The following is a 14,535-nucleotide window of genomic DNA, read 5'->3' as shown; positions in this document are numbered from 1 at the left end:
GGTCTACCCCTTTTTCTTACCCAAATTTATAGTGTTCCAGTTTAAATGCTTTCTACTCATTTCTTAGTTTCATCACCCTCCAAGTTCACGTGATTATCCTGTAACTTGTATGAGTTCTCTCTCTCCTGATTAGCTCAAATTGGTATCCTGGCCTGAAAAGGCATATTCTGAGACTAGAGAGACAGACACCTGTTACTCAACTTGTGACTTGAACAATCTACCTGTCCATATTCGTTCAATAACATCTTTTCATTTGTTTAAAACTGTGCTGTCCTCTCATCTTGAGACTACCTGTTCATGTTTTCACTAATTATCACTGTAGCAGATCCATGATGCAATGATCCATGTGTTATGTCTATGTTATGTCCATATTATGTGAAATGTTGTTTTGTTGCAGTTTTTGTTTTGTTTTTTGTTTTGCTGTTGTTGTTCGTTTCTTGTTGAATTGTTTGTAAAAAAGTGTCTATGTATGAAGTGTATTTTGTGAATTGCGGACCCCATTGAAAACGAGATGGTTCATTTCAAGGGATTGTTCCTAATAAAGACATTTCAGACAAACAAACACACCATGGAAATGATATCAGAACCGCTATATTTACACGTATATTAATATTGACATGTCAATTGTTTCACTTTCAGAGCAAAATGAGCACTCCTGATTTGTATTTTATTACTTTGAATTGGCCAGATGCTGTGAAGATTTTGTCTTTTAAAAGTCAATAGGATACAAGTAAGGGAGTGGGTGAAATTCTGCTTTGTGCAAAAGCTCTCAAAAATCTAAGGGAAAATAGAGGAAAGAAGTCAAAGTGTATAGAAATATTGTAGGTTATAGGTTAAAGTGAACATAAAGAAATCAAACAAACTGCTTGCATTGTTGTGAGAACTAATCCACAGATTTCACAAGCAAGAACTTGTCTGTGTATTGAAATAATGATGATGTCAAACCATAGGCTTCTTTTTAAACCCCACAATATGTAAAGTGTGCATTAATTAGCCGGTCTATACAACACAGCTGTCTTTGGCTTCGGTTCAGACTCCCATATGCAAACACAACAATCCACAGAAAACTATACAGTAGGCTGTTATTAAAGGCAGACTAGCAGTAGGCTATAAAAAACCTACAGTGGTGCGAAAAGTACTCAAATGTTTTACACTATTCCGTTATACAAGTAAAAGTCCAGAATTCTAAATGTACTTGGATAAACGTACAAAAGGATTGGCATCAATTATGTAGGCCTATACTTAAAGTAGCAAAAGTAAAATTAGGCTACTCACTGTGCAGAATGTCCCATTTCTCAAATGTATAAATAACCACCATGCAACAAGCAGACAGTAGCTAGCGGGCTTCTGTGCGTTGGGGTTGGGGGTGGAGGGGAGGGGAAGGGAGCCCCCTCGTTTAGCATGGGCTGGGGGGTTTAGGGTTATACATTTGCATTGGTGACAAATTAGAAGCGCTAGTTTCTCCATCACAATGGCCGCCCCGGCGGGAGGCTAACGGCTTGTGGGTGGGTGCTGGGATAAAGAGCTGTTCGGGCCAGCATAGCAGCCCCGAAATCTCACGACTAATATGTCAAAAACAAAAATATGTTGAAAGAAAGTGAGAAGTTTTGACACCTTCTCTCTCTCTCTCTCTCCTGGAGCTGGGTGGGTGGTCCCACATGGGCGAATTAAACAGTCAAATGAAGAGTAGGCTAAGCACTCTCTTTCTCTCTCGCATCAATATGTATTAAGTGGTCTAATTGTGTTATTTTATTCGCCTGGGCTGAATGAATCAAATCAGGCTGTTTCTAATAGGGCATGAAATGCTGAATTTAGCCTAGTGTGCTGGAATTAAAGAGGTCTACAATAAAACATCCAGGAATTGGCAATAGGCTATAGGCCCAGGCAGGCCAAAATCGATCCATTTAAGTTTATTAAAAGTAGTCCTAGCAGTAGCCACATGAATAAAGTAAATATATTGCATTCAACAATCAACATTTTATTACATTTATTACATTAAGTGCTATAGTTGTTGGCATCAAAATATAGGCCCACTTACCAATCGTAAAAGTAGACTATATCCTTTATGCAGAATGACACATTTGACTCACTGCCTATATTTATTGGGTTCATTGGAATTGATAAAGCATTCATGTGTTCATCACTTTAATATTGCTGGTAAACGTGCAGGCTGATTTTAATTAGCCTATGTGCTCATGGGGGGGGGGGGGGGGTATAACTTAACCTGTTAACATTACATCATAATCTGTCACTTAATACATGTTTTGTGTTTGTCTAAATCTGTAAAGCAGCTAAAGCTGTCAAACAATCAGTGGAATAAAAAAGTACTTGGCGCTGAGATGTTGTAGAAGGCTATATCTGGTGGGATATTACACACTCGTTAAGTAAGCACCCTTACTTTTAAGAGTGTGCGGCCGAGCTGTGCCCAAGCAAGGTCACTCAGTGACAAGACAAATTTCTATATAGTGCCTGGTAAAAGGAGTGACGTGCCAGAATTCTCCAGGATAGACCAGCTCTCTGTCCTGTGCTTCGCGGGGCCCCCAAATCTGTGGACTGATATGATCGAATCCGAATTCGTGACGTAACAGGTCGTATTTGCTTTCATATATGTCTTTGCTGTTCACATGTATATTACATGACCATTCAATTTGTGGGCAATCAATAAATGCCAGATCTTGTGAATCCATAATTTTAAGTGTACAGCCTGTTTATTGGACTATTAGATAACCCTCTCACAGGATGGCGCATCACTATATCAGGTGGAAATAAAAACAAATATTGTATAGGTCGACTTAAGTACAGTAGGCTACTTGAATAAATGAGTTACAGGCCTATATTTTGCCATCTGATCAACTGTAAAGGGATATGGGCAGTGGATTAAGTGACTTTTTTTTAACAACTCAATGTGATTGAAATGTGGCTATAGGCTACCACTACATGCACATGCATACAGGTATGACTGAAATGTGGCTACATATAAATGGTAAATGGTGCATATAGCGCCTTGGATAAAGGCGCTTTACAGAGATTGTGCATTACATTCACCCATTCACACACACCGATGCCGGAGGAAACCATGCAAGGCAGCAACCTGCACATTGGGAGCGTTCAGAGTCTTGCTCAAGGACACTTCGACACTAACTCTGGGGGAGCCCGGGTTCGAACTGGGAACACATTACCCCTGAGCCACTGCCACCCATAGGCTGATTTTGCAACTGGACACTGGCATAACTGGAAAGTCTGCTGCAGTTAAGCTATAGCTGCATGGTGGATATGTGTGACGAAATTAGACCTAACTATACAAAATATAACTAAAATATGTTATCCTATATTTTCATCTCATGGACCCTAAATGGACTTTTATGAAGCCATATGGGCCCCCAATACAAGTGATTCTCTCCTGGGCTCTGATATGAAATATGGTTTTGCTTTGAATTCGATCTGAACGTGATAACCGTAGGCTACTTGAGAGATACAGTATGGGTCACATTCACAATGGTGAGGTCACTGACAGTTTGATTGATTGAACACTTTATTAACAGTTTGCACTCAAAGTGCAGAGGTACAGCTACGACGCTAAAGGGTAACACGAAAAGCCCTGAGGGCTTGTTTCCATTGTGGTCCTGTGTATTCAATTCATCAAGACACAAAGACACTGACAAAGACACTATAACATACAAGCGTTTAGTGTTCATCAACACTATAGGAGCAATAAAAGTAGTCACTCGTACATGTTTCTGTATTGTATTCATTTAATTATAGTGACGTTAAATGAGTGCTCATTCTGCTGGATACCCCCATACTAGAAGTACTTTAACTTTTGGTACTTTAAGTGCATTTTGATGTCAATACTTTTGTACTATACTTAAGTTTACATGTAACAGAGTATTTCTATATTGCAGTATTGATACTTTTACTTACTTACTTACTTTTTCTACCACTGGCAATATTTATGCTTAATTTCTGCTCGACCGTGTCACGTGCCCCAAAAAGTAGCCAATCTACAAGCCTTGCTCACATCATGTGCTTGTATATCGGCGTCGCAGCCCGACCCCCTTTCATGACGACGAGCGGCCATGCATTTTCCCCATAGACGTTTCAAAAAGTTGAGACGAATAACAGTCCAAGTCCACACTAATTATAATGTATAAATTATGGATAAGGGGTCAAGACAGCTAGGCCTTTTCGGGGAGGGGTCAGAATAAAATTTGGACTTAGACTGTTATTCGTCTCAACTGCTCATTTAGTCGACTAAAACTGGACTAACACTAAAGCATTCCAGGTGACTAAAATATGACAAAACCTAAATGAAACTTTATTCAAAGAAACAAAATCAACACTGCACTGTATAGTCAGCAATATAGCATTGTCATTGTGACCTCTTCCATAGCACCGCACTGTATTCAGGGATATAACATTGTCACTGTGACCTCTTCCATAGCACCACACTGTATTCAGGGATATAACATTGTCACTGTGACCTCTTCCATAGCACCACACTGTATTCAGGGATATAACATTGTCCCTGTGACCTCTTCCATAGCACCACACTGTATTCAGGGATATAACATTGTCCCTGTGACCTCTTCCATAGCACCACACTGTATTCAGGGATATAACATTGTCACTGTGACCTCTTCCATAGCACCACACTGTATTCAGGGATATAACATTGTCACTGTGACCTCTTCCATAGCACCACCCTGTATTCAGGGATATAACATTGTCACTGTGACCTCTTCCATAGCACCACACTGTATTTAGGGATATAACATTGTCATTGTGACCTCTTCCATAGCGCCACACTGCACACTGTATTCAGGGATATAACATTGTCACTGTGACCTCTTCCATAGCACCACACTGTATTCAGGGATATAACATTGTCACTGTGACCTCTTCCATAGCACCACACTGTATTCAGGGATATAACATTGTCACTGTGACCTCTTCCATAGCACCACACTGTATTCAGGGATATAACATTGTCACTGTGACCTCTTCCATAGCACCACACTGTATTCAGGGATATAACATTGTCACTGTGACCTCTTCCATAGCACCACACTGTATTCAGGGATATAACATTGTCACTGTGACCTCTTCCATAGCACCACACTGTATTCAGGGATATAACATTGTCACTGTGACCTCTTCCATAGCACCACACTGTATTCAGGGATATAACATTGTCACTGTGACCTCTTCCATAGCACCACACTGTATTCAGGGATATAACATTGTCACTGTGACCTCTTCCATAGCACCACCCTGTATTCAACGACGGCCCGGTGACATGGCAGAGAGGCTTTGGTCTTGTCCTCTGTGACACTGACAGTTTGAGTAAGAACGTCGAGGGGGGCATTCACCCACACCGAGACTTATCTCACTATTAAGAGAGTCTGTCTGTATACGCCATGTGGTTCATATTATAGTGTCTCATTCACAACAACCACAACGGGCCAATAATGAGAGAGGCTTTTAAATGTTATGGAAATCACCGCGCAATTGAAAGAGAGAGGAAGAAGAAGAGAAGGGGAGAGAAAAAAACCCATCAACTTGATGGAAAGCAAGGGAAATGTGAATGAACAGAAATTAAGTGGGATGAAATCAAGAAGTAAAAGGAGACCCCGAGTGGAGAGAGAGAGAGAGGAAAAGAGGAGATAGATTAGAAGAGGGTGACCGGGTAGAGAGAGAGAGAGAGAGAGAGTGAGAGAGAGAGAGAGAGGTCATGGAATGGGATGGAGAGAAGGGGGGGTGATATGGGGTAAATGAACGCCAGTGAGTGAAGGGGGCCGATCAAGAGGAGAGAGAGAGGGGGAGAGGAAGAGAGAGGGGAGAGAGATGCAGGGGGAAAGAGAGAGTGGATATAAAGAAAGAGAAAATAGAATTGTGGAAAGAGAGGGGAGAGATAGAGGGATAGAGAAGAGAGAGATGATTGAGGGAGGTGAGAGAGAGAGAGGTGTATCAGTGTTGCCAGATTTTGAGAGAGAAACAAGCAACCAGCTCTATGAAAACAAGCTCAAAAGAGGCGACTATAGACTGACACCACGCTAGACAGGAACGCCCATAAACGTCACATCCGGTTTTAGCCCGGGGTAAGAATTTGGCTGCCGATGCAACTTGGCAGCCATAGAAATGCAATCCTTAATCACATACGGACAAACATCTATGCCGGTAATATATAACTTGCGGAGGTAGCGTGCCTTGTCCACGGGCAACAGATCTTTCAACGTATGGCATTGCAAATACGTTTGATAATCGCTACTCTGCGCAATATTATAATAATAATAACTTCCCCTGGGAGTGGGCGGAGTCACAGCTTGACGCTCTGAATACGCGCCGTGGTGTCAGTGTATAGGTCACACAGGCACATTAAAGCTATGCATCGGCTATTTTCAAAGGAATCTTGAAAAATATCCAATGAATATAAATATTTTGTGAAACATTTCAAAAACACAAATGCGGTAGGCCTCGTGTGGTTCAAAATATACGAAATACGTAATTTGTGGGTCCTTGCTTGATATGAAAATGTTTGAATAAAAATGGTTAAAAAAAGCAACTACACTTTAGAAACAAGCTCCCCCAAAAAACTGCATCATGGCCACAACTATAGCCTACCAATAATATATTATTTACAAGCAACTTCACAGAAAAGCAAGCCCAAAGTCTCGCTCATAATAAGCAGACATGGCAACACAGAGACAGAGAGAGTGGTGGTGTATGGAGGAATGGTTGATGGAAGGAAAAGGGGGACGGAGGTTGCTAGTTTCGAGGGGCGGGGGGGGGGGGGGGGGGGGTGACAGCCCTCCATTGAATGGACCCTCTATCCCCCCTCACCGACCCCCCCTTCCCCCTCCTCCCGGTCTCTCTTCTCATGCAAAACAGTGCCCCCCCCCCACCACCACCCCTTTCCAGTGTCCCCAGCCATCCGTCACAGGGCCAGAAAGACCTTGGCAGGGCCCTTTACGAGCCCCCCCCACTCGCATAATCCCCTCGGCCCACAATCGAGCACCCAGCGGGGGTCGGGGGGGGGGGGGGGGGGGGGTTGTTACGGGACCCAGGAGGGAGAGAAAGTATGGGTCCCTTCCATGGGACGTGGGGGAGGTGTGTGTGTGTGTGTGTGTGTGTGTGTGTGTGGGGGGCCACCTAGGCTGTGGTGATGGTGGTGGTGGTGGTTGTGGTGGTGTGTGTGTGTGTGTGTGGGGGGGGGGGGGGGGGGGGGGGGCGATAATGATAGCAGAGACATAACATGTTATGAGCAGTGGTGGAAAAAGTATACTCGCATGTTTTACTTATAAGTCAAACTATCAACACTGCCATAAAGACTCCCAAGTAAAAGTACAAAAAGTATTGGCCTCCGAATGTAAGCTACTTTAAAGTACCAAAAGTAAAAGTAGGCTAGGCCTACTCATTATACATAATGTCCCGTTTTCAAATGTATAAAAAAATCTTTTGAAAAAAATCTACAAGCTGACAGTGCGTCGCATGAAGTGGTTAATGTAGACTAAGTTTTGTAATAATAATAATAATAATCAAAATATACAAGGTAGTGACTAAAGTTTTCAAATAAATGCAGTGGAGAAAAAGTACAATATTTCGATCCAAGTAAAGGTGCTATTGGAAATACTCCAGTATGACAACCTCAAAATGTTACTTAAGCACAGCACGAGTTACTTTACAGTGTAAAGGCCTCATAATGGTGTAAAGTTTACACCACCTGTATCGGCTGTTATTGGATGTGTCACTGTGTGTGTGTGTGTGTGTGTGTGTGTGTGTGTGTGTGTGTGTGTGTGTGTGTGTGTGTGTGTGTGTGTGTGTGTGACAAGTATATAGGCACAGACACCATCATTTCCCGCGTTCTCACCTGCAGATAAATGGTTGTTTTATGGTTTTAAAGGATTATTTTTTTGAGGTATATAGGTTAATATATTAGAAAAAGGTTCAGGTTGTGGAGCTATAGAGTCAGGATTGGACATTTAGATTTGAGCTTTAAGGGTTTGGAGTTTTCCCTATTTTATACATAATTTTGTATAAGTATAGCATTGCAAGTGTGTGCAACTGTGCATACATGCATGTGTGTGTGCGTGTGCGTGCGTGTGTGTGCGTTCGTTCGTGCGTGCTGATTTGGGGGGGGGGGGGGGGGGGGTAGGGGGGTACTTGGTAATAGTAAAGTTGGGGGTAGGTGGGTTTAGGGCCAGGACAGATGGAGGGGAATGTGTTGTTTTGTGTGTGTGCGTGCGTGCGTGCGTGCGTGCGTGCGTGCGTGCGTGCGTGCATATCCTTCTTTGTGGGTGAGAGTAAATGTGTACTTATACAGTATGTATTTGCACATGCTCGTGTTTAATATTGGCTTCACTGTATACGCATATGTGAATGCGCGGGTGTGTATGTTGTGTACACGTGTGTGTGTGTGTGGGGGCGCGCGCGTGCGTGCGCACGTGTGTGCGTTCATGTGTGTGTTGTGTACAGGCTGAGGAATGTCCAACAAAGCCTTCTCAGGGATTATGACATCCATTACTGAATGACTCCCAGGGCCTGCTTGAAGTATACAAAATAAAAACAGATATGACGTCATTAAACAATCAACACGAGGGCCAGACATACTCCTTTGAACGTATTTGATAAGATAAAACAAATATAAAAGTTCATTTTAGGTTAAATCCATACATCAGTTCACTACAAAAAACATTGTCATTGTAATATGTGTGTTTCTGTGTATGAGTACTCAAGATGAAGAAAAAAACACAATAAGTTGAAATGTGGATATACAGATACAAGGTTTCTAACTTTATGTGCATATACTTTACATGTAGACTAAAGAACCAACAGAGATCCCACCCCGAGCGAGACATTTTATGACAGTGGTAACAAAAAACTCCTTAGCTGGAGGAAACGTCAAGCAGAATCAGAAGAATCCATTTCATTTGTCACATCATCACAGTTTTATGGATGTCTAAAGCAGTGATCATCACAGTTTTACAGGTGTGTAAAGCAGTGGGTGAAACTCTTTCTTTTGTCAACCCACATGACCCAATGAAACTTATTTTGAACGACATGAACTCAAGCGCCCCTATTCAGCGAAAAATAGCCGATCTACAAGCCCACAACGTGTGTGTCGCTTTCTGTGAAGATATTGTACAGCGATAGTGTAGTGAAAACAGGAGGGCCGGGTCCCTTGAGAATTCGGTCAATTAGTATAGGGTTAAGACAAGTATTCCGACCTCAACTATATTTATCAGTAAGTGGATCACAGTCGATATGGAGCAAACACAAAGTCCAGTCTCCCTTATGTACTCACTTTGTGACTAAGGTTCCATTACTTTATTTACTTTACCTTTACTGGTTTATAGGAGGCACCTGTATTGGCAAATAAACTCTTGACATCAACTTTCTTGCCACATATGAAGGTGTGAGTCACTTTGAGTCATTTCAAAAAAGTCTGATGGTCTAAAAACTAAATGAAAAAGTCATTTTAAATCTAAAGTGTACAAATAGGACCAAATCCTGTGGGCCTATTTGTACCTGTGGTTCTCGGAGTTAGAAATGTATACATGAACATGGATTTTTACGTGACCTAAAACCTATTTCGATATATTGATTGATATATATATATTGATATATTGATTGCTTTATTGATTGATTGAATACTCAGACAGTAGCCCTGAGGAGGTTCCAGGTGGTCCACAGCTAAATGATGGAGAGTTGGTAATTGCGACTGCTGGTCGCAATTACTATGAAATTGTGCATTTGCTGTCAGTCAGTCAGTCAGTCACGTGATGTCATCCATATCAAGACACTGCTCCCGCTGCCACCCTTAGATCTCCATGGAGCTGACTTGTTCTGACATTCCATATGTTGTTCCGACCTCATCAAACCCTGTACACTCAAGACACGCTCCATATATGGCCAGTACAGAATTAATTCCATATGTTGATCTGACCCCCCACCACCACCATGCCAAAGCGCCAGCACTCGCCCAGCAGTCTGCTGTCAACCAGGCGGATATGTTGATCTGACACACCATTACAAAGCGCCAGTGCTCGCCCAATAGTCTGCTGTCACCCAGGCCCGGATGCGTGCACATGTGTGCCCTCAGGCGTCTTACTGGTGGTAACCAAAATGGGACCCTTATTAGATCTTTAACTCCTGAGAGCGTAAAATTTAACCGTTTCGGGTCCATATAGGGCCCAAGAGTTAAATTATAGAGGGTATGCGCATGCATAAAGTGAGTGGCAAATCGAGTGGTAAAGTGAGTAGCAAAGTGAGTTTGACGTTGTTTAAAGCAATGATAGGACTTTTCTGTTTGGATGTATGGGCTGCCAAGTAGTTGACCAGAAAGTAGGGTTTTTTTGCCCCTCAGTAGGAGTTCCCACATAACTTCCACGTATGATGATGATGTCACGTGCAATCGTGCATAGCCTCTATTGTAAAACATCTGCAATACTTAATTTACAAGAAGTCTACCCAATTAGAGAATGTGGAATAGTTATTTTGATCGTTTGCCTGTTATCTCTCCTAATGGTGGAAGGAGGTAGGGCCCGCACACCATTCTTTTGGTAAAGAATTACTTTATTGAATAAATAGACAAGGTCAGGTCAGTATACAGATGCACACATTTCATCACTTTTATCCAGTTACCTCAGTCCCTCCCCCGTTATGAACCACCCCCACAAAACACAGGTGAGTCCCATTACTTCTGAGGAGCCAGAACTGTGACAGAGTATACAAAATATTATATAATATATATATATTATAATAATATATACATTTACATAGAATACATCATAATATTAAAAGCATTACTTAAAATCATTTTTTCACTCTAGCAGAGACTCCAGTACAACATTATCTCATGAGTGTGGACATAGAACAATTGAGCATAAACACCATAAGTACAGAATAACTAGTAAGGGTCCATTTGGATATAGGAGGGTTCATATAGGTCCCTCTAGTGGTGACTCAGGATGCAGATACACAGAAGCAACTCACTTGGGATCTCTCCTAATGGTACCACATATGCCGCATGGAATTGTGATCAAATCGTGGTGGTACAGTGGTACAGTAAGACATGAGTGCACACACACACACACACACACACACACACACACACACACACACACACACACACACACACACACACACACACACACACACACACACACACACACACACACACACACACAAGTTATGCGGGAACACCTACTGAGCAAAAAACAACTTTCTTGCCTTAATGACAGCACATACATCCAAACAGAAAAGTCTTATCTGATTGCATTAATTAAACAACGTTAAAATCACTTTGCCACTCACTTCATGCATGCGCATACCCTCTATAGAATATTGTTTACATCAAGGAAGCAAGTACGACTCGTTGATTATTACTTGCGCAAGCAGAGCGCGCAAGTAATGTGATCGGCCTGGCCCATTTGTCGTGACAGCTGTTCCGCCATTTGAGGCTTACGCAGAAAAACATCAAATCTGTGCCCGTATTGCTGGACCAATGATGACGAAATGACCATATTTCTTACGTCATCATTTAGAGCTAGTCATACACGTATTTCTTACGTCATCATTTAGAGCTAGTCATACACATACGTGTATGACTAGCTCTAAATGATGACGTAAGAAATATGGTCATTTCGTCATCATTGGTCCAGCAATACGGGCACAGATTTGATGTTTTTCTGCGTAAGCCTCAAATGGCGGAACAGCTGTCACGGTTCTTGGACCAAAGTGACCACAGAATACCGCTAATCAACTTACAACTACACACTTTATACAGTATAGAGTATAGAGTATATATGTATACATATATAGTATATGCCTATATACTATATATATATACTATATATATTTCTTACGTCATCATTTAGAGCTAGTCATACGTATACTATATACATAATCAATAAAAAATAAAATACCAAATTGTGCCTGATCTGCTGGGACCAGAGTACGTGGTGTGTATGTGTATGACTAGCTCTAAATGATGACGTAAGAAATATGGTCATTTCGTCATCATTGGTCCAGCAATACGGGCACAGATTTGATGTTTTTCTGCGTAAGCCTCAAATGGCGGAACAGCTGTCACGGTTTTTGGACCAAAGTGACCACAGAATACCGCTAATCAACTTACAACTACACACTTTATACAGTATAGAGTATATATGTATACATATATAGTATATGCCTATATACTATATATATATACTATATATATTTCTTACGTCATCATTTAGAGCTAGTCATACGTATACTATATACATAATCAATAAAAAAATAAAATACCAAATTGTGCCTGATCTGCTGGGACCAGAGTACGTGGTGTGTATGTGTATGACTAGCTCTAAATGATGACGTAAGAAATATGGTCATTTCGTCATCATTGGTCCAGCAATACGGGCACAGATTTGATGTATGACTAGCTCTAAATGATGACGTAAGAAATACGTGTATGACTAGCTCTAAATGATGATGTAAGAAATATGGTCATTTCGTCATCATTGGTCCAGCAATACGGGCACAGATTTGATGTTTTTCTGCGTAAGCCTCAAATGGCGGAACAGCTGTCACGGTTTTTGGACCAAAGTGACCACAGAATACCGCTAATCAACTTACAACTACACACTTTATACAGTATAGAGTATAGAGTATATATGTATACATATATAGTATATGCCTATATACTATATATATACTATATATATTTCTTACGTCATCATTTAGAGCTAGTCATACGTATACTATATACATAATCAATAAAAAATAAAACACCAAATTGTGCCTGATCTGCTGGGACCAGAGTACGTGGTGTGTATGTGTATGACTAGCTCTAAATGATGACGTAAGAAATATGGTCATTTCGTCATCATTGGTCCAGCAATACGGGCACAGATTTGATGTTTTTCTGCGTAAGCCTCAAATGGCGGAACAGCTGTCACGGTTTTTGGACCAAAGTGACCACAGAATACCACTAATCAACTTACAACTACACACTTTATACAGTATAGAGTATAGAGTATATATGTATACATATATAGTATATGCCTATATACTATATACATACTATATATATTTCTTACGTCATCATTTAGAGCTAGTCATACACATACACACCACGTACTCTGGTCCCAGCAGATCAGGCACAATTTGCTATTTTATTTTTACTGATTATGTATATAGTATGATGACGTAAGAAATATGGTCATTTCGTCATCATTTGTCCAGCAACACGGGCACAGATTTGATGTTTTTCTGTGTAAGCCTCAAATGGCGAAACAGCTGTCACGGTTTTTGGCGCAAAGTAACCACAGTATACCGCTAATCAACTTACAACTACACACTTTATACAGTATAGAGTATAGAGTATATAGGTATACGTATATAGTATATGCCTATATACGTATATAGATATTGTATAACTGCTCTCAATAATGACGTATGTAATACAACATTATGATTCTGGAATGTATAAAAGTCACAAAGTGTCAAAAATTTAACCATAAATGTTAATGTTAGTGTAGTGTGCAAAATTAAATATAGTCTCAGTCACTTCAACAGGCCTTGGCCTCAATTGAAGATTGGATTGGAGTATCATACTTAATACTAAATGTTTACATGTATAGTAGGTAGCAAATAATTACATCTAAACATTAATCATTTCAAACGTTCGTTCACAGAGATACTGAGATTTGACAGTTTACAGCGGGCGAAAACATTACATGCGCGCTCTGCTTGCGCACTAGTTGGCCATTTATGGCCTACTAGTGTGCAACAAGCAAGTATGCACTCGACAGAGTGCAGTTCTAGTTGTTATCATTGTGGATATGCTTGTCAACTTTCATCTATGGCTAAATCTGTGACTTGAGCTATAGGTAGGATATGTAAGTACATTTACTCAAGCTACTGAAGTGTTGTACTTGCTGTACCTATACTGAAATGTTTTTTTTTTTAAACCTTCACTACATTTGATACTTTGTTACTTTGTAGATTGAGATGAACAGTAGGCTATATAATGTATCAGCAAATACATTTTGATGAAATATTTGATCAGGGTTGTCCAGCAGTAGCCTATGTAAAGCAATTAAAGTTATGCAATACACATTTATGCAATACAATTAATAAATATTTATTATAAACGGGTATAGGCCTACATTAGTTTTGGTTCCTGAAGTATATTTTGTTTTTATCCTAATACTTTTTCCTTTCTTTTCTTTGCTTCACATTTTGAATACTGGACCTTTTTGCATATTCCACTGTGATAATTCCACTGAATTCAAATTATACTTTCTTCCACCACTGCAGAGGAGAAGTGATGTAATGTAATTAACAGACTACGTCACACTGATAAGCAACAGCATGCATAAAAACCCTGCCTACAGTCTCATAAGATGCAATGGAAATGTTCTAACAATTTACAATTTACAATTTAGGCATTTAGCAGACGCTCTTAATCCAGAGCGATTTACATTTAAGCAAGAACAAAAGCATGGGAATACATCACATAAAAGTATTTATCATGAAACATGCGTAAGC

Source organism: Protomyctophum parallelum, assembly GCF_964188405.1.
Source record: "Protomyctophum parallelum genome assembly, chromosome: 18".
NCBI classification, from domain to species: domain Eukaryota; kingdom Metazoa; phylum Chordata; class Actinopteri; order Myctophiformes; family Myctophidae; genus Protomyctophum; species Protomyctophum parallelum.
The sequence above is the reverse complement of the archived record's forward strand: the minus strand, read 5'-3'. Positions refer to the sequence as shown.